At 56.5% G+C, this 23955-nt stretch overlaps 1 long non-coding RNA gene across 1 annotated transcript; it reads right to left on the bottom strand.

Annotated features, from left to right (window-relative positions):
- Positions 1-13912: 13912 nt before the first annotated feature.
- On the bottom strand, positions 13913-21374 carry LOC144284093 (uncharacterized). Its single transcript, XR_013352532.1, has 4 exons — positions 21036-21374; positions 19542-19933; positions 17125-17336; positions 13913-16130 (listed from the first exon to the last, which is right to left on the bottom strand). It is a non-coding gene; the product is annotated as an uncharacterized LOC144284093 (long non-coding RNA).
- Positions 21375-23955: the final 2581 nt, after the last annotated feature.

The raw sequence follows: 23955 nt of genomic DNA, 5'->3' as shown, positions 1-23955 counted from the left end.
CCTTCTGGCCCGCACCTCTGCCTGTAAGCCCCTGCCCTTGCCGCATCAGCCTGTCCCTCCCAATCCCCTGCTCTATCCACCTGCTCCGACAGAGCCACTGTCCTTCTCTCTGTCCCTGTGACACCATGTTTCTCAAAAATGTGGAGCCCAGGCCAGCCACGTCAACGCATCAGCACCAACAGGGAATCAATTAGAAATGCAGACCAGAGGCCCAGACCTGCTGAATCAGGACGTGTGAGGCCCGGCACTCAGTGTTTCCACAAGACCCCAGGGGACCCGGGGACAGCTGAGGGTGGGAACAGGTCTGACCCCGCTCAGCGGTGCTGTGGGTCCTGCCCCAGGGCCCCATCGCTGTGTGGCTTCCTCTCCTGAGTCACCGTGAGAGCATCTGCAGAACTCACTTGTTGTCATGTGTATTTTCTGCTTTCCCCCCCAACGCTGGGGGTCTGGACCCCGTGAAATAGGCCTGTTAGGCGCCCTGATTCCAGAAGCACGCCCGGCACAGAGGCGGGAACCCACTTAGGGCTGTTTCACCTCTGCCCAGACCCACTTGGGGAACACGGGACCTCTGTCTGCGTTCGAGGCCACCCTACGGGGTCCGCAGATGGGAGCAGGGCCGGGAGGAGCATCCCACAAGGTGGCATCAGGGGCACTTGCACTTGGCCTGGCATCGGATGACCCGGGGGCTTCAACATTTTTACACTTTGATCCCATCGTGATATTTAACTTCGATCTGTTTTCCCGTTTCTAACAGTCCTGTTCATCCTGCGTGTTTTTATTTTTCTCTCTTCCCTTAAAAAGCATTGATGGACTCTTTTCAGGAAAAAAAAAAAAGGTCTCCCTTAAAGGCGCATCTGGGCAGGATGTCCTGGAGCGGCCACACGGGTGGAAACCCCAGGTGCCATCGTGGCAGAGGCTGCTTCCCACACTCCAAGGCTCCAGATTCCCAACAGCTGCCCCCCAGTGCCTGCTGCCTCCCGCGTGCGTTACCTTCCGTCCTGGAGCCGAGCCACCATCTGCCTTTCTTTTGTACGACTGAGGACAAATCCGCAGGAAAAATCTAATTAGCGGCTCCAGCAGGGACCAAGATGTGAAATGACATTTTTATCTAATTGTGGTTCATTGTGTCTAACAAAGGAAAGCCAGGCTTTCAGAATCTCGACCACCAGCTTGGTGGCCTCATTTCCCTGAGCTGCCTCGGAGCCTCCGTGAAGCCATACGGAGCGATGCAGAAAGATCATGCCCGCGGTAGGCCAGGCCCAGGATGTCCCCATGTCACTACATGGCCCGACCAAGGAAAGAGGAGACCAGACAAAGGGCGCCGGTGTTGGGAGCTGTCGCGGCCTCCTGTCTGTCTGTGCGGCAGCCCCCGGGCCCCTCGTCGCGTGGCCTCCCACTGAAGTGCACCCAGGAGCCTCCGCCTCCCGGAGCGGCCTATCTCGACCGCCTCAGGCAGCTCCCATCATCTGCACGCCCTGGCACTTCCAGACCCGCACAGGCGCCCCAGGCTCCTGCCCCTTCCAGCAGTGCTGGCTTCCACCACCCCCGGCAGGTGTCCCCGGATGTGGGACGTGGGTGTCACACCTGGGACGAGTGGGTGACCCTGCCAGGAAGGTGACGGGCATGGACAAGGTGCTTCCCTGGGTGGGGTCCAGTGGGAGCAAGGTGACATCCACACGGGTCTGTGGTTAGGGATTCGTTTGGTAGCCGGTGTTATGTTCTGTTTCAAAAGTGTGGCCGGCAGACCTAGGGTACACACAGATCAGTGGATTTGTCCTGTCTGTGCCATGCAGGATCCATTTGTTCGTTGACTACCAAGACTACCAACTCAACGTCTTGATAGATTAGGGACAGCCAGGGGATCTATTCTCCCTTAAGCAGATTCTAGTAGCGCGTACGCTTCAAGAAGTGGATCCGTCTCATTTCAGTTGTAAAATAAGTGGGTTGTTTGTGGGGCTTCCTTATTACCCCTTTAATGACCGTGAATCTGTAGTGATGACTCCTTTCCCATTCCTGATACTGGTGATTTATAAATTTTCCTATCCTGAGTTAGTCTGGCTAGAGGTTCATCATTTCCATCACCTCTTCCAAATGACCATATTCCTATGTCATCGGTTTTCTCTATCAATTTTCTGTTTATTGATTCCTGCTCTGATTTTTATTGCTCCTTTTCTTCTGTTTGCTTTACGAGGGCTCTTCTTCCTCTAGTGTCCTGAGAGTGAAGTTGAGTCGTTGACTTTCTTTTCTTCTTTTCTAACGTGCATTCGGCATCATCAGCTCCCCTCTCTGCATTGCTCTGGCGATGCCCTCCAAGTCATAACAAGTTGTGCCTTCGTTCTTACTCAGGTCAATGATCTTACAATTTCATTTGAGACGTCTTTGACCCCTGGACTAGTTAGAAACATGTTGTCAAACCTCAACAAACTTGAGTATTTCCCAACATTTTTTTTGGTTACTAATTTCTTATTCAATTGCATCCTGAGAACATACTCTGTATAATTTCTATTATTTTTTTTAAGATTTTATTTATTCATTCATGAGAGACACAGAGAGAGAGAGAGAGAGAGGCAGAGACACAGGCAGAGGGAGAAGCAGGCTCCATGAAGGGAGCCCGACGTGGGACTCGATTCCAGGTCTCTAGGATCACGCCCTGGGCCGAAGGCCATGCTAAACTGCTGAGCCACCCTGGCTGCCCGTGTTTTAATTTTTTAAATTAAAAAAATTATCCCACAGTTCTTGGATGTTCTACTCTGTTCATGATTGTCATTCCTATTTCTCTTGCTGCATTCCACTTTGGGAAATTCCTACGGATGACACTCGGGTTCAGAAATCATTGTTTGTACTGACCTGCTGAAGGGCTCATCAAAGACATGCTTCTCGTCTGTTACTCTGGGCTTTAATTCACTCCACTCTGATGTCCTCCTGCCACATCCCCCCTTGGAAGGAACGGTAGGTTTGGCCACTGTACTGGCCCAGACCACAGGCAGCCACGCTAACTGGGCAAGGGCCTCCCGCCGCCCACGCCCACCCAGGCAGGGTGCGCAGACCTGGGTGCAGAGCCAGTGGGCCTTCTCCTGCTCTGCAAACAGGTGCACTCACCGCCAACCAGCCCCCACTTTTCCGATGGGGTCTTTTCTGATTCCACACAAATCTTCAGATGATCTGTTCCAGCTCTCTGAAGAGAGTCCGTGGTATTTTTTTTTTTTGAGTCCGTGGTATTTTTGATAGGGATTATGTTAATTGTGTAAATTGCCCTGGGTCACGTTGACATTTTCCCAATATTCATTCTTCGGATCCATGAGCATGGAATAGTTTTCCATCTCTTTGTGTCTTCCTCAGTCTCTTTCAGACGTGTTCTGTAGGTTTTTGGGTAGAGATCCTTTACCTCTTTGGTTAGGTTTATCCCTAGGTAGCGCATGCTTTTGGGTGCAACTGTAAATGGGGTTGACTCCTTAATTTCTCTTTCTTCAGTCTCATCGTTAGCGTCTAGAAAGGCCACTGATTTCTGGGCATTGATTTTGTACCCTGCCACACTGCCGAATTTGCTGTATGAGTTCTAGCAGTCTTGGGGTGGAGTCTTTTGGGTTTTCTAGGTGTACGGTATCATGTCATCTGCGAAGAGGGAGAGTTTGACTTCTTCTAGGCTGATTTGAATGCCTTCTGTTTCTTTTTGTTGCCTGATTCCTGAAGCTACGATGTCTAGTGTTATGTTGAATAGCAGTGGTGAGAGTGGACATCCCTGTCTCGTTCCTGATCTTCTTCGGGGAAAGGCTCCCAGCGTTTGCCCCTTGGGGATGATAATTTGCTGTGGGCTTTTCGTAGATGGCTTTGAAGATGCTGAGGAACGTTCCCTCTATCCCTACACTCTGAAGCGTTTGGATCAGGAATGGATGCCCTATAACTGGCCATTTTGAATACCATAATGTGGTAACTCTGGAAGCAAAATCTCTCCCACCCCAAGGTTTGTTGTTGCTGCTTTTTGTGGACTGTTGTTGTTTAGTATCTTCTAAACTCTTTCTGTAAGATTATTCCTTGCAGTGTGTACTCAATGAAGTCCTAGTTCTGCTAGCTCAGTGGTCAGCTGGTGATTTAACAGAGAGGTCATTAAATGCCTGAAGGCAACATAATAAAATATTCTCCTAGTCTTTGCAGATAGGTTGTGTGTTTGGGCACCCCCAATGTTGCTATGCCATTTGCAACTCTGCCCTAGCCTTCACGTCCATCTTGAGCAGAGCCTAAAGATCAGCCAGAGATAAAAGTGTATGGTCTTCCCCAAACTTTTCTGAGCACCTAGCCCTGGGCATGGAAGAGGCCTTCTAGATTCTTCAGGATTGGGGGTGTTCAGAGCCTATTCGCCCATTCTTAGCCTTCCCCAGCCTCTTCCTAAGACTTCTGTCTGTCTGCCGCCCGTCCTGCTGCTGTGCCTCATCTCACACAGCTGCAGCTAGTATGTTTGCCTTCATAGGCTTCTGACAAATGCCCCTGAGTCTGCTCCAGCCCTGAGAAAGTTCCGAGAAAAGTGAATCAAAGCCCCTGAGCAATCCATCAGGGTGCCATCTGACAGACACACAGCCATAAATCCTGGAGACCAAGGTCCGCATTGTCCCTTCTGGCACCAGCAAGTCCCACAAGGAACACAGTCTAGCATCGCCAAAGCCACCATGGAGCTGGGAAGTAGAGGGTTGCGCGCGGGTGAGTTAAAATGCCACAGTAGGGCAGCCCCGGTGGCTCAGCCCAGGGTGTGATCCTGGAGTCCTGGGATCGAGTCCCGCATCGGACTCCCTGCATGGAGCCTGCTTCTCCCTCTGCCTGGGTCTCTGCCTCTCTTTGTGTATCTCTCATGAATAAATAAATAGAATCTTTAAAAAAAAATGCCACAGTACCCTCATCCTGAAATTCAAGAGCTTCTCTCTTCATAAAACATACCCCTGGTTCTTGTGAATTTTTTATTAGATTCCAGAATTTGGAAGCATTGCTTCTGAACGTGTTTTCCAGCTTAATTGCTGCTCCAGCGGAGGAGCAGAGTTTGGGAGTCTCCAGTCTGTCATTTTTTATGTTGTTACACCCTAGACTTACATTGTATAAGACCTGCTGGTGCCCACATCAGAGGAACTGAGCGGCGGTGATGATAAAAGACACGAGGGTGCCCTATGCCGAGAGTAACAGTGAGAAGACACAGTTAGACTCCGCATACTGAGAAAGGACAGGCAAAGGGATCTGCAATGGGGTGGAAAGCAGGTCATGAAAGCTCTGGAGCTGGAGGGACGGATTGGCTATTATTCACCTGATTCCTCCAGGAGCCTCCTGACTGGTCTCCCTGCCCCCAGTTCACACTTGAGTCACCTATTCTCAACAGAGTAGCCAGCATGAGCTTTTCAAATGCCAAATGAGATTATGTTACTCCTCTGCTCCCGTGCCCTCTCCCAAGCCCTTACCACAGCCTGCAGAGCCCTGCAAAATCTGGCTCCCTGTGACCTCTCTGTCCACCCCTCCTAACCCACTCACTCTGTTTCATGCTGGCCTCATGGCTGTTCCCCTCACTCACCATCAAGCTTCCGCCTCAGGACCTTTGCACCTGTGTTCCCTGACATGCTTGGCTCCTTCCCCACTTCTTTATGTATCTACACAAATGCCTTGTCCCCTTGTTCTGCCTGTTCGTCATAGCTCCTGTCTCCACAGCACCCGTCATATGGTTGTTTCTTTATTTGATTGTCATCCATCTGCATTCGCTGCCCCACAGAATGTTGGCTCCGTGAGCACCAGACAACTGCTTCTCTCCTGTCTGTGTCTCTAGCACCTTGAGCAGTCCCTGCAGGCAGGACAGCCAAGTTCCCTTTCCTGATATCACAAATCGAGGCACACGGTCTTTCTGCTGAGAGATTCCACAAGTGAGACGGGAAGAGAAAGCAGCGAACCAGTGATGGCATTCAAGCGACGGATCCCGTGCTGCAGGCAAGTGCAGCAGAGGGATGTGAACAGGACGTACTCAGGGGTCACTAGACCTAGTGGACACTCGCCAGGCAGCTCCCACCCCCTCAGAATGACTCTGTCCTCAACTCTTCCTGGTCCACATAAGGCTTCATTTGGAAAAAAAAAAAAAAATCCTGAGCCTTAAAATAAGGTTTGAAAAATAACTAGTCTAACACAAAAATTAACTCAAAATGGACTAAAGACTTAAACATAAGACTCCTATGAAAACACACACGTGGTAACCTCCTGGACCCTGGTCCAGGACATGATTTTTTTTTTTAATGTGAACCAAAAGCAGAAGCAATGAAAGCAAAATAAACAAGTGGGACAATATCAAACTAAAAACGCTTCTGCAGAAAAAAAGGTCATCAACAAAATGACATCTATCTACTGAACGGGAAAAAATGTTTTTGAATCATATATCTGAAAAGAAGTTAATATCCAAAATATATAATAAACTCATACAACTCAGTAAAAAAAAATCCAATTAAAAAATAGAGAATCTGAATATGTATTTCTCCAAAGAAGACATCCAGAGGGTCAACAGGCACATGGAAGTGTGCTCAACATCACCTGTCACCAGGGAAATACAAATCCAAACCACAGTGAGATAGATATCGCCTCACACCTGTTGGGATGGCTTTTCTCAAAAACATGAGGGACAACAGGTGTCGGCGAGGATGTGGAGAAAGCGGAGCTCTCGGGCACTGTTGGCGGGAATGCAAACTGGTGCAGCCACTTGGAGGACAGTGTGGAGGTTCCTCAAAAAATTAAAAATAGAGCTGTCCTATCATCCAATAATTCTGAGTATTTACCTAGAGAAAACAAAAAACACTAACTCGAAAAGATCTCTGCTCCCCCATATTCATTGCAATCACCAAGACATGGAGGCAGCTAAGTGTCCAACGATGGCTGGCTGGCTGGATGGCTGGATAAAGAAAATATGAGCTACACACCCAGGGAATATCACTCAGCTATAAAAAGGACAAGGCCCACATGATGATGCCTCTCATGTATGGAACCAAAAACAAAACCAAGCAAAACAAAAAACCACCAAGCCCATAGACACAGAGGCCAGATTGGTGGTGGTCAGAGTCAGGGGTGGGGGGAATAAATGAACTGTTGTTTGCTGTTGAAGTAAATTGAATAATAAAAGAGCGGGGGGGAGAAAACGTTTGGTCCATCCTATGGCTGAGTTAGCACCCAATTCCTACAGGGTAGCAGCTGCTTGGGAGAGCCTGGCCACGCTTCCCTTGGGACTCCCAGGGCGCAGCTCCCTGGCCCTAAAACCCTACATTCAGGGGTTGGGTTGGAGGCTTTGGGGCGTGCCCCCAGCTTCAACAGCGCGGCATCGGAGTCCATAAACACTTGGCCACAAAGATGCAGAGCATCTTCATGACATAAAACAGTTAAAACCAAGAATTCATCAACGACTTTATTTTTCCCCGAGACCCTCTGACATCTCTTTGCTTTGGTGATCGTTCCTTGGAATTAAGCTTAATGAGCAGATGTGGTTCCTGCCATGCAGTCACACTAATGTGAACTTTGATATTCCAAATTTCATTTGCTTCTTTGCATTTGAGATATTTGCACCAGGTTTAGAAAGAGATTTTCCTCTGTTTTGTTTACAACAGATGCTAGAGAACTACGGCCAAGAAGGAAAAAAGCAGTCCGCGCTTATCTGCGTAAACTCTTGCTGGCTTCTCCGGGAGATGTGAAAAACAGCAGGGCAGCCCAGCAACCCCACAGAATGCGCCGGACCCTCCCCCCTTAGGGATGCACAGCCCTCGAGTCATGATTTTAAAACCTTTTAGATTTTTTTTTAATTTTATTTGTTTATTCATGATAGACGAGAGAGAGAGAGAGAGAGAGAGGCAGAGACACAGGCAGAGGGAGAACACATGCAGGGACTCCGACGCGGGACTTGATCCCGGGACCCCAGGATGGCGCCCTGGGCCAAAGGCAGGCACCAAACAGCTAAGCCACCCAGGGATCCCCTAAAAGCTTTTAGATTTAAAAGTGTGGTTCACTCCTGCAAAAGCTGTTTTTGACTGTTATAAGCCGATAATGCAAAAACAAATACCATATTGTTCTTTATCAAGAGACTTACAGTCTTCAAAAAAATAGGAATAATCGGTATTTCAGAGCACCCCAAGAAAGGAAGTAGAGGTTTGCTAGCAGATGCCAGGTTTCTCTTTGGGGCCAGGGAAATGCTCTAGAATTAAGTTATGGTGGTGGCTGCACAGGCTGTGAGTCCAAGAAAAGCCATGGAATTGTCAGAATGAAACAAGCACTCTAGACAGTGTTGCAGTGTGAGCCTGGGTCTCCCGGAGAGGAGAGGCCGACGCTGTCACACAGTCTGGGGGCAGACAGGCCGGCCCACAAGGGACTCAGACACACACGTTCACAGCTACTCCTCGCTGACCCCAGCCCCTCCCCCAGACCCTAACCCTAACGCTATTAAACCGTAACCCTAACCCTAACCCTAACCCCTAACCCTAACAGTACCCTACCCTAACTCTAACCCCAACCCGAACCCTAACCCCTAACCCTAACCCTAACATTAACCCTACCTTACCCTAACCCTAACCCTACCCTACCCCTAACCCTACCCCTACCCCTACCCCTACCCCTAACCCTAACCCTACCCTAACCCTAACAACCCTAACCCTAACCCTACCCTACCTCTAACCCTAACCCTGAACCCCGAACCCTAACCCTAACCCAACCCTAAACCTACCCTACCCTAACCCTAACCCTAACCCTACCCTACCCCTAACCCCGAACCCCAAACCCCAAACCCCAAACCCTAACCCTAACCCAACCCTACCTAACCCTAACAACCCTAACCCCTACCCCTAACCCTAGCCCTACCCTAACCGCCGACCGCCCCACCTGCCCTGCGCCACCTGCGGTGCTGTCACCCACCGGCTCCCCGTGTCCCGCCTCCCGGCCCCACCTGTCGTGACCGCGTCGGCCGCCTCCTGGGTCTGCTCGGTCCAGCCTCGCCGCCCCCGCCCCCCCCGCCCCCCTCAGCACCCCCGACAGACCGCTGCCCGCCCCGGCCCCGGCCCGGGCCCCCAGGGAGTCTCCACCCCGCGTGGGCGCGGCCGGACGTCGGGGCTCCCGGGCGCAGCACCCAGCGGCGTGTCCCGCCTCGCGTGTCCTCCCGCGCTCGGAACGGGGGCGCGGGGGCGCCTCCTGCGCGGACTGCGGGAGCTTGCGGGGCAGGCATGGGGCACAGGCTGAGGCCCAGGGAGGAGATTCCGGGACTAAGGGGGGGGTGGGCGGGGGCGACTGTGTGGGCGCCACCTGCCCGGGGGAGCCTGCGGGGCGGGGCTGCAGGGATGGGGCGCAGCTCGGGGTGTGCCGGGGGGGGTACGGGGGGCAGAGCAGCTCGGGGTGCAGGGGGGTACCCGGGGCAGAGCAGCTGACCCCCACAGTCAGCCACAAGCCCAGCCCGACCCTGTGGGCCGCATGGACACATCAGAGGGCCCCAGGGCCCCAGAGAGGAGCCGGCCCCTGCTAGGGTGCGGGACACAGAGGGCGAGGGCCCCACGGCGCGGCTGCGGGGTGAGTGCCTAGCTCGGGGCCTGGGGTTCCCTCCTGAGAGCAGCTCGGGGTGCGGGGGTTCCCTGGGCCGATGTCTTCAGCGCAGCAGGCTGTGCCTTACACTTGGATCCTTCGAGGCCGTGGGTGGGGGGTGACCCCTGGGAGCGTCCGCAGCTGAGCGCTCTGACGCGGGAGGCTCCCAGGGGGCCCCCAGCCCCGCGCCCCGCAGCCCCGCACCCCCACCTCCGCGGGGAGCCGCCAGCCCAGAGCAGGCCCCGCTCACCCCCGCGCCTCCGGGACCAGGGCGCAGCCACGGCTAAGGTCCCGCCCACGGCCCACGGCCTCTGCCCCCGCAGCCCCCCCGCGGCCCCCGGACCCTGGGAACCCGAGGCCCGGGTGTCATGGGTGTCGCGGGTCGGCTTGAGCAGGACCTGGACGGCCGGCGAGGTGCCTGTGGCCCACTGGGCCCCGACCCCGTGCGTCCCCCCCACCCCCCACCCCCGACTCCCCGGCCGCCGGCCTCCCCGCGGCCTCTCGGGCTCCTTGCTGCGCCCCCCAACCCCGCGCCCTGGGCGCCTGCCCTCCTCTCTGCTGCGGAGGGCCACACGGGCAGCGCGGGGCTGGCACCTTCCCCCCGGCTCGCTGGTCATCCTGGGGACAGGAGGGTGACCCAGCGGCCACCACTTTGAGCTGACACCCAGGGCAGCGGGACACGCTGAGAAGCGCCCACCACAAGAGCTCCTGTCCGGCGCTCAGGGGCCCCCAGGCCTCCGGCAGTGGTCACCCTCAGGCCAGGGTCACATGCCAGGCCTGCCTCTCCTTTGTCCCATGGGACCAAGAGGTCCCTTCTCATGTGCGATGGGGTCGCAGACGCAGCACAGGCCAGGCTGGCACCAGCACCCCTCGAGCCACCCTCTGCCAACCAGAAAGCCCACCCGGGGTCTTGAATCTCAGGGGGCAGGACGCAGAGGGTCTGGTGGGACACAAGGCGGGACCCCACTGGGCTGGATCCAGCAGATGCCGAAACAGGAGGCCCCTCAGCTCAGGCAGTTTGCTACCTACAAGCCCCGGCGGCCGCGCTCAGCCAAAGGTCCTTGTGGGGGGCGCCGTGAGTCAGGGGCTACAGGACAGCCACAGCAGGGAGGGGACACGAAGAGGCTCTGTGCCCGAGGGGGCGAGCGGAAGGCTCATCCCGGGCCTCAGAACCAGGGCCATGAGACATCATTGTCACAACCTCCTCCATAGGGGAGGCCACTTAGAGATGACAGTGCCCCTCAGGCCTCCGAGATAGACCCTGGGGTCTGGGAGGACCACAAGGCCTCCTGCAAACCCCACAGTCAGCCACAAGCTGTACACACGAGAGGGCCCCAGGGCCCCAGAGAGGAGCCGGCCCCCTTCTAGGGTGAGGGACACAGACAGAGGGCCCCACGGCGTGGCCGCAGGGTGAGCACCTAGCTTGGGGCCTGGGGTTCCCTCCTGGGGGCACCAGGGGCCCTCCGAAAATTTGAAGCAAAATCACCTAATCGGGCTGGCATCGGATTATTGATGTTTCCTGAAAGCAGAAACGCGAGCCAATGTTCAAATCACCACTCGGTAGGGAGGGCAGATTTTTTTTTATTAAATAATGTTAAATGACAACAGATATTACCCTCGGCTCTGTTTACCGTCCCAGCTAAACTCTATTAATCAAGAAGCTAAGAAAATATTTTTTTAAGATTTTTGTCTTACCAGGTTATAGCTTTCCCCAGGCTGCACTGGACTTGCTCACGTCCTTCAGAGTGGGATGTGTTTTTATTTTATGAGACCAGCTTCCCAGCAAGTATTCTGATAAAAAGGGGGCTTCTTCTTTAAAAAAAGGGGGGGTGGGCTTCTTGCAGCGGGAACCTGGGAGCAGAGAAAGCAGATTTCAGGAGACGCTGGAGTCTCTGGCAGCAGAGAGAGGGCCAGCCCTGGGCAGGGGCAGGGCCGCTGGAGCCCCCGGAACAGGGCAGCAGAGGCTGAGCCCTGCGGGCACCTTCCAACCTCACTGCCCTGAGCACCTGCCCAGTGTGGACACAGGTGCCCCTGAAATAAATTAGGACGCGGGCTCGGTACTCGGGTGCCGTTTCCGCGGAGGCCGGGAGGCCCAGAGGCGGAGGCTGTGCTGCGTGGCCCCCCGGCGAGGCCTGGGTCTGACCCCGGAGCGCAGCCAGCTGCGTGGGAGCGCCCCTCCTGCAGCCCACGCGGGATGGGCCCTCGGGGTGGCCCCACCAAGTGCAGCTGCCCACCCCCCATGTCGGACCCCAGGCCACCCTGGACCCTTCCCAGCAGCCACTCATTCTTTTGTAAGTGAAATCCCCCGGCCAACGACACCCAGGTCCTACAGTCGGTGCCTATTCCTTCCCCGAGTCCCCCCCGATTCCTGGGGAGGACGGTCCAGCCGCAGCCCAGCTCCCACGGTCGAGTCCAGAGCCTGCCCGCCTCCCACCCAGGCGGGCCAGTGGGCTACCCTTTATTCATCAATCCACAACAACACAGGCTCGTGGGGTAGCAGCTCAGAGACAGGCGCCCCCGGGCTGGGGGAGGGGGCCGGCGGCCTGCTGCTCCCATGGCTCACCCATTATTTCCAGAAATCCGTACTTTATAGAATCATTTAAGTGTTAAGCGGCAAAGAGGCCCTGGGACTTCCTTCTCTGTGTGCTCGTGCCGGTGACAGAAGTGAGGACAGTTCGCCAGCACGACTCTGTTTCCTTGACGACTCTTCTTGGCCTCATCACATCGAGGTTCAGGAGGTCAGGAGGGAGCAAGGAAAAGCCGGTTCGTGTGTGTGTCCCAACGAGGAACCCGAGTGAACTCCACGTCTCCTATTGGGGCCTGCTGAGCCCATTCCTGCCACAGGCCCTTTGCACGACTCACCCATGTGGCGCTCAGTCTTGAATCAAGGGCCGCCCTTCACACAGCCCGTCCTGTCATCCTCCCTCACTTTGCCTTCACCCATCACACCACGAAGCTGTCCCCCTCTGGCCATTTCAGCTCGTCTCAGTGTCTCCCCACCGCACCCCCACTGGAAAGTGAATTCCTGGGAAGGACGGGCCCTTCCAGCAGCCACTCAACAATCAGCTGTTGGGTGCTCGCTCTGGGCTCGGCGGCGTTCCAGAAGGGAGTAGCAGGACGGTGGCCCGCTCGGGAAGCCTTGGGCCACGAGGAACCAGGGGGGCGGCTGTAGGCGGCCGTCAGCGAAAGCCTCTCCGGCCCCTCCCCAGGAGGCCAGCTGCCCGCGGCCGGGGCGGGAGGCAGGTCAGCCGCACCTGTGCTCCCCAGCACCCACCTTCACATCGGCTCCCTGCTGGCTGCAGCCTGGCGGGGGCTGGGGACCCAGGCCACCAGACGTGGTCAGGCCCCCAGAGGCCACCAGTGCCTGAGGCGGGCGGGTGGGCACGCCGCCACTCCATCTGGGTGCCAGGCCACAGCGCCCACACAGTGGGGCGGGGGGACGGCCCATCAGCAGCCGCTGGCTCTCAGCTCCGTTCCCCGCCTGGACCCCCTCCCCGCTCCTGTCGCTCCACCTCAGGGCACCCAGAGTGACAGCCGAGGGGACGGGGGGTGTCCACATGGCCTCCCCGACTGGCCTTGACCCCTGCAGGGGCAGGGCCCTTCTCCCCATCAGTCCAGGAACTGGGCCTCAGAGGGACCCCGCAGACCCTGCTCTGACACCCGAGGCCCAGAGGCGCCAGCCCCTCCTGGGGCCCCGTTCCTGCCGCCAAGACCCCATAGGCACAAACCCCAGCTGGCAGCTCAGAGACACCCCCTGCACCCCCCTGGCCTGCAGGCTGCAGCAGGAAAGGGGTGCAGGCATCCCAGCGCATCAGAGCCGCAGCGGGCAGCGGGCAGCCTGGGGTCCCGGGGCCGGGAGCTCTCCGACCTCGTCCATTGGGCCGCACAAGAATCTGAGCGCGGCCCCATGGACACGCAGGACCCTCTGGCGGTGGGGGGGGGGTGGCTTTCCAGTACATTCCAGGCAGCACAGGCCTGCAGGAGCTGCTGGGCAGGGGAGGCCTGTGTCTGGAAGCCCCTGGGACCTTCTGCCTGAGGGAGGGCATCACAGGAGAAGCAAATGGTGCAGCCGCGTCAGGAGGCCGAAAGTTCCTTCCTCTGAAACGCCCTGGGTCCCCTCCTCTGAAGGGCCTTGGCCTGGGGTGTCCACTGGCTCCCACGCAGACGTGGACCGCAGGTGGCAGCCCCAGCCTTGACACCCTCACGTGTTGCTCGGCACCCAGGACCCCCCCAAACGCATTTGCCCACACCCTCACCTGCCTAACCCCTTCCTCGGGCCCACGGTCCAGGGGCTGCTGCCTTGGCTGGGCTCGTGCCCCCGCCCCCGTGGTCTGACACCCGCAGCACTGGTGCTCACGTGGGTCGGGCACTCGGCCTGGGGCCTGAGGGAAACTCGGTGGCCAGGCATCCGGCCGCCCCCTGGGCCCAGCCCAGCAATGACCCTCCAGTCCTGCCGCATGTCATCTGCTTTGGGGGCCATGCAATTGAGGATCGCGAGGAAAAGCGGCATCTGGGGCCCTGTGAGTACACGTGGGAAGGTGCGGGGGGTCAGGGCAGGCTGGCCTCAGGGACAGCGGGATCCAGGGCAAACCCAGCGGTCCCAGGCCCGCTCTACCCTCAGCCGGCATCTGTGGCCACCTGTGGAACCAGCGGCCGCGTGTGCCCCCCCCCCCCGACAGGTGGGTTCCCACAGCACCAGCTCCTTGTGGGGGGGGCGGGAAAATAAAAAGGCAAGTCCAGACACAGGCTCCAGCCACGGGGCCAAGTAGTCACAGGGTGGAAGGTGCAGCCCGGGGGGGCCAGCAACGGTGTTGTGACACACAGCATCGTGGTGACGTGGAGACACGGCAGGTGGGCCACAGCACGACACAGAGATGCCAAAGCGCCGGTCATAGCCCTGAGCGAGTGCACCGGGGCGCGTCACCTGTACCCAAATCCAAACGTGGAAAGAGTAAAGACATACATTTACTTTGTGGTTATTTAAAAAGGCAAGTACGGAAGCTGCCAGAGCTCAGGGTCGGGGTGAGGAGGGGCTGCCCTGGGGAGGGAGCAGGGCTAGGGGGTGAGGCTGCCCGCCCCCGAGGAGGGCCCCGGGAGGGTCCAGCGAGCGGAGCTCAGGGAGGAGGGCGCTCAGGAGCAAGAGGCCAGGCCTCACAGGACAGCCCGCGGGAGCCCGGGCCCAGGTGGATGCGGACGGCTCCGGCTCCACGTCGGGGAGGACGGCGCTCACTCTCCAGGAGCCTGGGGAGGAGGCAGGTCCTCCCAGCCAGCGCCTCCGAGAGGTTCCCGTGGCCCCAGACTGAGGACAGGGGCGACCTGGCTTCTGGAGCGGGAAGGCTGCGCCAGGTCCCCCAGGAGGCCCCAGGGAAGCTGCAGGGGGAGCCCCGGAGCTGCAGAGCCCCCAGGAGCAGGGTCGCAGCGCAGGTCGGGGAGGCAGGCAAGAGGCGAGCCTGGGGCGCCACCCTGCCAGCCGGTGGCCAGGCACCTGCCCCCCTTCCTTCCCACGTGGCTCCCACATCCACATGCTTCAGGCTGACAGAGGCGCCAGGCCCCCCGCCAGCCCCCTTCCTCAAGCCTTCCTCTCCCACATGTCCCCAAGCCCTGGGGCGGTCTGAGCTGGCCGACAGGGACGGGGCCCGAATACCTGTCCACCGACGGGGGCTGCAGCTGTCAGGTGACGGCACCGGGGCCCCTCAGCAGGCCCGGTGCGGCGCCTCCTCGCCCCACGGTGGCCGGTGGCCCGGGTGCCCTCCTGCAGCGGCCCCAGGCGCCAGCCACCCGCCGCAGACACCTCTGCAGGCCACGTCGCCGCCCGCTGCCGTGAGGGGCACACAACAGATTGTCGCGTCCCCGCCACCAGGGTGGGTGACGCTTTGGAAACCTTCCCACGCGCAGCAGAGAAGCATCCCTGTCCCCCTGGAATGAGGTACGTTGTGTCGCTCGTGGGACGGGCCGTGCAGGCGGCGTCCCAATGCTACCTGTGGACGCGCCCTTGCCCGAGGCATCACCTGGCCCGCTGCACAGCAGAGCTGATGCGGAGCAAAGCGGGAGCTCAGGGAGGCGGCCAGGGACATGCCACCGGGGCTCCCCCCTAGGGCGGGGGCGCTTCCCCGCGGGGCTCAGGGAGCCGGGGCAGTTCCGCCAACCGCCAACCCTGGGAGAGGACCTGAAAAGGAGAGAAGAGCAAGATAGGGAACATAAGGGTCCTCATCTCCCGGCACGTGGATTCTTAAGACGTTCACCTGGAGGCTTCTCCGATACTGAGTCATCTGCAGAGGACGGAGTTTTCCTCATATTTGGACTTTTAACAGACAAAGGTGAGTCAGAGGGAAGGAAAACATCCTTGCCCCATGCACGCTGTGTAGACCCGGAACTCCCTGGCTGCTCGGTGGCTGCGGAGGCTTCTCGGAGGCTCGGCCCCCACAGGAAGTGCCTCACAGCCACTGGAAGGGCGAGACCCTGTCATCTGCAGCGACGCGGAGGGCACCAGAGGGCATGATGCTGACTGAAGCCAGAGAAAGACACATCCTCTATGACCTGGCTCGTGCGGAATTTAAGAAATAAAACACATGAACCTAGGGAGAGGGAAGGAAAAGGAAAACAAGATAAAAACAGAGAGGAAGGCAAACCACGAGAGGCTCTGAACTCCAGGAAACAAACTGAGGGTCGCTGGAGGGGAGGCAGGTGGAGGGATGGGGTCACTGCGGGGGGGCATGAGGAGGGCAGGGGATGGGATGAGCAATGGGTGCTTATGCAGCTGATGCATCCCTGACCACTGCCTATGAAACTAGTAATACACTGTATGTTAACCAAAAAAAAAAAAAGAAGAAGAAAAGAAAAAAAAGAGAAGTAGGTATGTGTGTGCTCATAGGGCCAGGGACACACTGAGCAGGAAACAAGGGGCTACACAGCACCCCTGTGCACCCTAGTCCTGTTCACAGCATGAGGAGGGCCTTTGGGACACTCACTGATCAATGGCTACATCCACCTCTGGGAGGAGAGCAGGAACAGGTAAAGGAAGGAGTCCCTGAGGAATTTGGAAGCCAGGTTTCCAGGACCCTGGGGGGCCACCTACTGCTGGGAGCAGGCCATTGATTACCGTCTAATAAAACCTGCGTCCTGAGCCCCTTCGGATGGACATGGGTGGGCCACGTGCCTGGGGGGTGACGCCAACACGTATCTCAAGGGCTGCAGAGACACAGGGAGTTTCTACAGGAAACTCAGAAGCTTAAAGTTTCTCAACTTTAAAGAAGTTACGTGTTAGAGGGGCCTCACGGGGCCCTGGGGTCGGGCCAAGGTTGTCTGTGCCCTCAGCAGGGTGTGCACATGGAGGCAGCTGAGTCCCGGGAGGACGGTCCCTCTGCCCGGCTCGAGGACGTGTCCGTGGGCCGCAGCGAGCGAGGACATCTAATAGTTCCCTTCTGTCCTCGCTTCCCACGTCAATAGGGCCTCGGGTTTCAGCAGATTCACGGATTCCGCGGATGGCCCAGGTGAGCCCGTCCCCCCCCCCATGCTTCAGCAGCTCGCCACCTGCGTGCCGACTGCCCCTTACACCCCAATCTAACCTACCCCGTTTGTCCCTCGGAAGGTTCCTGTAACCACAGAGCGAGTCCAGGAGCAACGGAGCTCGCTCCCCAGGGCTCAGAAGACACAGTAAACCAGCGGCAGGTGAGGGAACGGCTCCCTCCCACTAGCAGGACCTCCAGCAAGACCCTCCAGCAAGACCCTCCAGCAAGTGCGGACGGACAAAACCCTGGGAATCGATGACCTTCTGGAACTATCTACAGGGAATAAAAATCATTAGATATACAATTGCACTTAACGCGTTTTTAAATGGCTTTGCAGGGTAACTCAGCATTTTAATTTGAGTTGAACCTACACTCAGGTGTCTCCTGTTATGCTAACGAGGTGAGGTCAAGAAAGCACCTGATGGGGGCTGGTTGCCAGGGGAACCGACCATGTGGTTACAGGTGGGGACCCCCCCCAGCGGCAGCCCGACCTCGAGGGGCGGGACCGCAGGGTGAACCCACACCCATGACCCAGTGATCATGACCATGATCCCCGTCCTCTGTCCTCCGGGGATCCCTGGGTGGCGCAGTGGTTTGGCACCTGCCTTCAGCCTTGGGCGTGACCCTGGAAACCCGGATCAAGTCCCATGTCAGGCTCCCTGCATGGAGCCTGCTTCTCCCTCTGCCTGTCTCTCTCTCTCTCTCTCTCTCTCTCTCTCTCTCTATCATAAATAAATTTAAAAAATTCAAAAAAAAAATCCCGTCCTCGGGATGAAGCCCCAGAAACGCCCACAAGGACGGGGTCTGGGGGACTCCCGGGCTGGTGAGCAGGTGACGCGGGGACTGTGGGCCCTGGGGGGCCTGGGAGCCCCGCGCTCCCTGCCCCCCACCCGCCACGGGCAGCTCTCCCTTCTGGTTTCTCACAGAGCGGTGACCTAGGGACGGAGCTGTCCCCTGAGCTCTGCGAGCCACTCCGGAGACCTCTTCAGACCCAGGAGGGGCCGCGGGGGCCTGGGCTGGTCGCTCAGAGCCCGGGTGACAGCTTGGACGGTGGGGGGGGGGGTGTGGGGACCCACCTGGGCCTGCGGGGCTGTGTCCCCGGGTAGACGGGGTCAGGGTCGGGGGAGTTGTGAGTTGTAGGAGGGCTGTGCATGGGGTGGGGAGCCTCCCACCGCCCCCCCCCTCCACCCCGTGTAGGGACGGATGATGGGAAGTGGAGCTGGTGTCAAAATGCTGCGTCCTGATTGACGTTAATTGGCGTGAACATATTAATCAACATATTGATGACCCTGAAAACTTCCGACAGTACAAGTTGCTGGGGATGGAATGGCTTCCTCGAGTCATCCTTTCCCCAGAACGGTTAGCGGGGCCAGCATCACCCGGACGGCTCCTGTGACCTGGTGCTGTGAGCCCCCGCACCGTGAGGGGCCCTCGGAATAGCGGGCAGCTGTGCCCAAGCTGGGCCCCGACGGCAGAGGGTGCCCGGGGCTCAGGGATGACCCTCCAGGCCTGGCGTCCCAAGGCTGGGCGGGTTGGTGTCGCCGGGGAGAGGCCCTCTGGGAGGGAGCACGCCAGGCCTCGCGGCGTGAAAGCAAACGCGGACATGGCATGACCCCATCTGAGGGAAGTGGCGCGTCCAGGAATTGGTCTGAGTGCAGAGGCGCATTGTCCCTGAGGACCACAACAGGCCGCCCCGGGGATGGGGGTCCCAAGGCCAACGCCATGGGCCAGGTGCAAAGTTCTAGGACACCTGCCTCCAGAGCCTCTGCACCTGAGCAAAGAGGGGTGGGGTGCTCTGAGGCCCCCCAAGCGCCTGGACGCCAGCCACTCCCTGGTCCCCGCGGCGCTCTGCTCCAGAGACCGCCTCCACCTCCCCTCCCTGGCCCAGCCCAGACCCACCCCGTGACCTGGCCCTCCAGCCGCACTCAGGGTGACCGATGCCACCTGCTGCCCCTAAAGGGCCCCGAATACTGTGCTGCAAGCTCCCCCAGCAAAGGGAATCTGCACGTCAACAGTCACATCATCCCCAAGCTTCGCCACAAGCATCCGAGGGATATTTCTACTTGGAACCCACAGTGGGAGGTGGGGTGTTGTGGTTTGGGGGACAGGTCGGGGGACCACAGCACAATGGCCGGAGCCCTGGACACAGTGGGGAGGTTCCATGCGGGGACGCCGGGTCTGCAGCCCAGCCCCCAGGACAGGCCCCAGGCAGAGGCTGCGGGGAGCGGCTCCCCCTGCATCATGGGCTCTGTTGAAAGTAGAGCTTCGGCCTTCAAAGCAGTGGGATGCGGGGTCGCTGGTTACCTGTCCCTCACCAGGCTAACCGGAAGCCCAGACGCTCACAGGTTTGGAGCTCCTTCCACCACCGGTCACCCTGCTGGGGTCCAGCAGCACCGTAAACCACACGGGGAAAGGCCTGCCCTGCCCCCCCCACCCCAGCTGGGGACCTCATCCCTTCTGGTTTGTTAGAGAACTTACCTGCTCTTACTCCGTCTGTTTTACACACTTTGGTGTTTCTTTGCATGCTGCAAGCTGCTGAATTTTCTTTTTCTTTTCTTTTTTTTTTTTTTTTTTTTTTTTTTGCTGTTGAATTTTCGAAGCCAACGATACCTCCTCTTAAATAGATCTCATGTAATCTTGAGACTTCAGCAAGAAGTGGGGAGCGGGGGCGGGGCGGGCATCATCACAAGTGTTTACCCAGGTTTTATTTTTTTCTAATTCCCTCCAACTAAAATTAATGACAATTATTTCCTGCATCTCGAGAAAACATAAGCGATTTTTGGCCACTAAAATTGTTTTCAACGGGAACTGATGCTTGCACCTTTGCCAATCTTGATAATTGCTGCTTCGTTATGGCTTCGGCTGAGACTCTGTCAAAGTAAAAACAGCGATATAATCAGAAAATGTGGATCTGTGCGTTCATTGTACGTGCACGCGCTCACTCCCAACCACACACGCTCACAGGCTCATGCAGATATATGCGCCTGCACACGCGTGTGCACACGCTCACACACACAGAGTCCTCCGGGAAGTCTGTTTTCAGGGCAGTCAGGGAAGTATCTCAGATCAGAAATCTTTCCCACTGCTCTTGTCCAACAACAAATGCTCTTCCTACGCTTTAAAAGCAGCCAATGGGGACGCCCGGGGGGCTCAGCGGTGGAGCGTCTGCCTTGGGCTCAGGGTGTGACCCCGGGGTTCCGGGATCGAGTCCCGCGTCGGGCTCCCTGCTTGGAGCCTGCTTCCCCCTCTGCCTGTGTGTCTGCCTCTCTCTCTCTCTCTGTGTCTTTCAAAGATAAATAAAATCTTAAAAAAAAAAAAAAAAGCAGCCAATGTTCCCAACAACAGGTAAAGGCTTAATTTTGTGGCACCTGCGCAGACACCCTTCCTTACTCGACACGTTCCCCATCTAGCCCAGACCCACACACACGACACACTCTCCCCAGGACCCAGGATGCTGGACCCTCCCACCCACACGTGGGTGTATCTGCCGCAGGCGCGTCACTCGGGGAGGAGCCCCCTTGACATTCTGCATGTGGGCTTGGCTAAAGATGTCCTACAGAGCAACACAAATTCTCAGAACAGCAATCAAGGGAGACAAATGGATGACCTGCCACGGGGTCGGGACCTTGTAAGTTGGTGCTCACCGTAGGCTATCGAGCCCCAGGCACCCATGGAGTCCAGGCAGAGGCTGCAGGCAGGGGCCGTTCGCTGCACACGGGCCCCCACGAGAGCTGATTCCCCTACCCGGGGTCACTGCTGCCCACCCCGGGGCCAATCTGCCTCCCCCGTCAGGGCAGGTTGTCCGTGCGATAAAGAAACATCTGCTTTGAGGGGAAGGGGGGGGACAGCCTCTGAGAGCAACCCATGAGCCTTCGTGGCCACCACCGCAGGGAGACCCCACCGTGTTGCCCAACACCTCCCCGAGCTCCACCCTGCAAATATCTGGCTTCCTTTTCCATCCTGTATCCTTACACTGAGAAAGGAACAGCAACTCCTCCGTTTGGAGCAGACCGGTGGCCTCTATTCTGGACAATCCTAGAAATGAAGGCAGGATCACCCAGCGACCGGCATACACTCGGGCCAGGAAAACACAGAAGGCGTCCCTAGTGTCGCAAGCACCCATTTTAACAGCCTTTTCGGAAGGGCTGCCCGGATCTGACTCTGTATCTGTGGAACTCACAAAATGATTGCCAGAGGGATTAAATATAGACCAGCTGAGGTGCCCGGCACAGAAACGGGCACGTCCTGAGTGTCCAGGGAGTGACCAATCTTGCTTTTACTTCCCTACATCTGCCCCCCTCCGTGATCCGGCTTCCGGATGACTGCAGCAGCAACCCACCCTGGTCCCAACCCCAAATCAAGCCTCCGCCCTCCCCCGTCCCCCTGGTTTTTATATACCTGCATTGTCTGGTGGCGGAGACATGCAGCCCCGGTATCGTGGGTCAAACCCTGGGCATCCCAGGTACCCAGACCAATGCACAAGGCTTTCCCCAGCTCCCAAGCATCGTCAGCACCTGCGTGCACCGGCAGGTATGAGAGGCATGAGTAAGAGCTGCTCCCCGCCCTGAATGGAAGAAAGAGACACGAGATCTATTTTCTTCAAAGCAAAATAAACTCTGTGATAGGAGCACAAGGAAAGGGGCAGCAGTGAAAGATCTGGAGGCGTCAGGAAGGCTCGGGGGAAGATGCGACTTCTCAGGCTTGTCTGAAGCTCTCAGGCGGATGGGAAAGACGCGGAGGGCTTGTGAGGAAGGAGACGTGGGTCTTCAGGACGTAACTCAGTGCGGCCTACGACGACACGGGACTGCTGGGAGACCGAGACGAGGGTGGCCGGGGGGAGCAGCTGACTGAGTGTCGAACTCTTGGTGTCAGCTCAGGTTGTGATCTCAGGGTCGTGGAATTAAACTAAATGTGGAGTCGGCTTGAGACTCTCTCTCCCTCTCCCTCTGCCCCTCCCTCCACAGTCGCTCATGCTGGCTGGCTCTCCCTCTCAAAAAAAAAAAAAGAAAAAAAAAGGAAAGGCAGAGATGCTCAGAGAAAGAGAAAAAAGAGAAAGCCAGCTGGGAGGCCACAGCAAAGCTGAAATTCATCGTGTAAGTAACACATTTGAACGAGCACAGTTGTGCCTGAAATAAAGACCAATGTCTCTGACACCTAGATTTCCTGGTGGATCTTTGAAAATCCATGCAAAACATTAAAAGGATAGAGTAAAACTTTGATAGGGAAAACTATGGGTAACCTGTATCACAAATGATGAATAGCCTTAAAACATGGAGTTTCTTACTACAGAGAAGGAAGAAGAAAAATGAACAAAAAATCCACAAGAAAATGGGCTAAGATACGAACTGACAAACAGGAATTGGAAATGACCTTTAAATACAGAAAAAGATGCTCAACTCACAGTAAGAGAAAAGCAGGGCGCCTGGGGGGCTCAGTGGGTGAAGCGTCTGCCTTTGGCTCAGGTCATGATCTCAGCGTCCTGGGTTCAAGTCCCCCATCGGACTCTCTGCTTGCCGGGGAGTCTACTCCTCCCTCTGCCCTTGCTCCTCCCCCAGCTTGTGCTCATTCACTCTCTCTCAAATAAATAAATCTAAATAAATAAATAAATGTGAGGCCCATACCTTAAAAAAAATAAGAGGAAAGCAAATTCTAAGTACAGTTAACCCTTGAACAACTGGGTTTTAATTGCACAGGTCCACTTACGGATTTTTTTTTTATATAAATACCATACAGCACTATAAATGTATTTTCTCTTCCTTATGATTTTCTTGATAACATCTTCTTTTCTCTGGCTTACTTATTGTAAGAATACAGCATCTATTACATACGACATATAAAATATGGGTTAATCAACGGTTTTATGTTATCTATGAGACGTTCCATCAACAATAGGCTATTAGTAGTTAAGTTTTTGGGGGGAGACCAAAGTTATACATGGAGGGTAAGCACCCCAAGCCCCTTTGTTGTCCAAAGGTCAAGTGGATGATGAGTTATGATTTTCTTGCCTATCAGCAGGGCAAAAACCCAAAAGGCTGATGATCACCGAGGACGAGGTAAGACAAAGGGACATGCCTTCTCACGTATACTAGAGGAGATGCGAGATAGCACAGTCCCTACAGAGAGGAATGGAGATAAATCACACATGCTATTACCCTGTGACCCAGCGGTGTCACTTCTAGGAATATTCCAGCAAATATGTTAAAAGACATAGGCACAGTGTTACACACGATAGCCCTTATTTTACAACAATACAAAAAGAAAAGGAGAGAGCAGAAGCAGCCCAAATGTGCACCCCTAGGGAGGAGCAGGGCAAGTTCTCGTGCTGCGCAGGACAGAGTGCCAGGCACCTGTACTGAGGGGTGGGGTGTCTGCTTCAAGGTGGAATGGAGAGAACAGCAAAAGACCATCCCTACCAGCCAAACAGTGAACTTCTAAATAAAACAATATTTTACTTAAACCCATCAGAAATACGCAGATGAAAAAATAAGGTCTATATGCACTAAATTCTAGAAGGTTCTAAACCTTCCCCAAAAAGAACAGACCAATGGCTACTTGCTCCTTGAGATCACTGCAGAGCAGAAAATGAGCACATCTGCCAGGATGAGGAGATTTAAAGGATTGGCCTGTTGGGGGCTGGAATTTGAAAGACCCCAAATTTGGAGCCAGCTCACACGTCCTGCCAACTCTCCTATTGGAGAATCTGGAAGGAGAGAAATGTCCCAGTTCTGAGGTATTTAGAACCAAAGGTTTGACTACAGAGAGGAACCTGGTGTGGTCCAGAGATGAACTGCAGCTACAGAACGTGGGGACCCACCACAGCCCCCCTGACTCTGATGGACCCCGGTGACGGGCCGCTCACTCCGGCTGCCTAACGAAGCACAGCGCACGCCAT

Source organism: Canis aureus, chromosome 15 (genome assembly GCF_053574225.1).
Source record: "Canis aureus isolate CA01 chromosome 15, VMU_Caureus_v.1.0, whole genome shotgun sequence".
Lineage (NCBI taxonomy): Eukaryota > Metazoa > Chordata > Mammalia > Carnivora > Canidae > Canis > Canis aureus.
The sequence above is the reverse complement of the archived record's forward strand: the minus strand, read 5'-3'. Positions and strand labels throughout refer to the sequence as shown.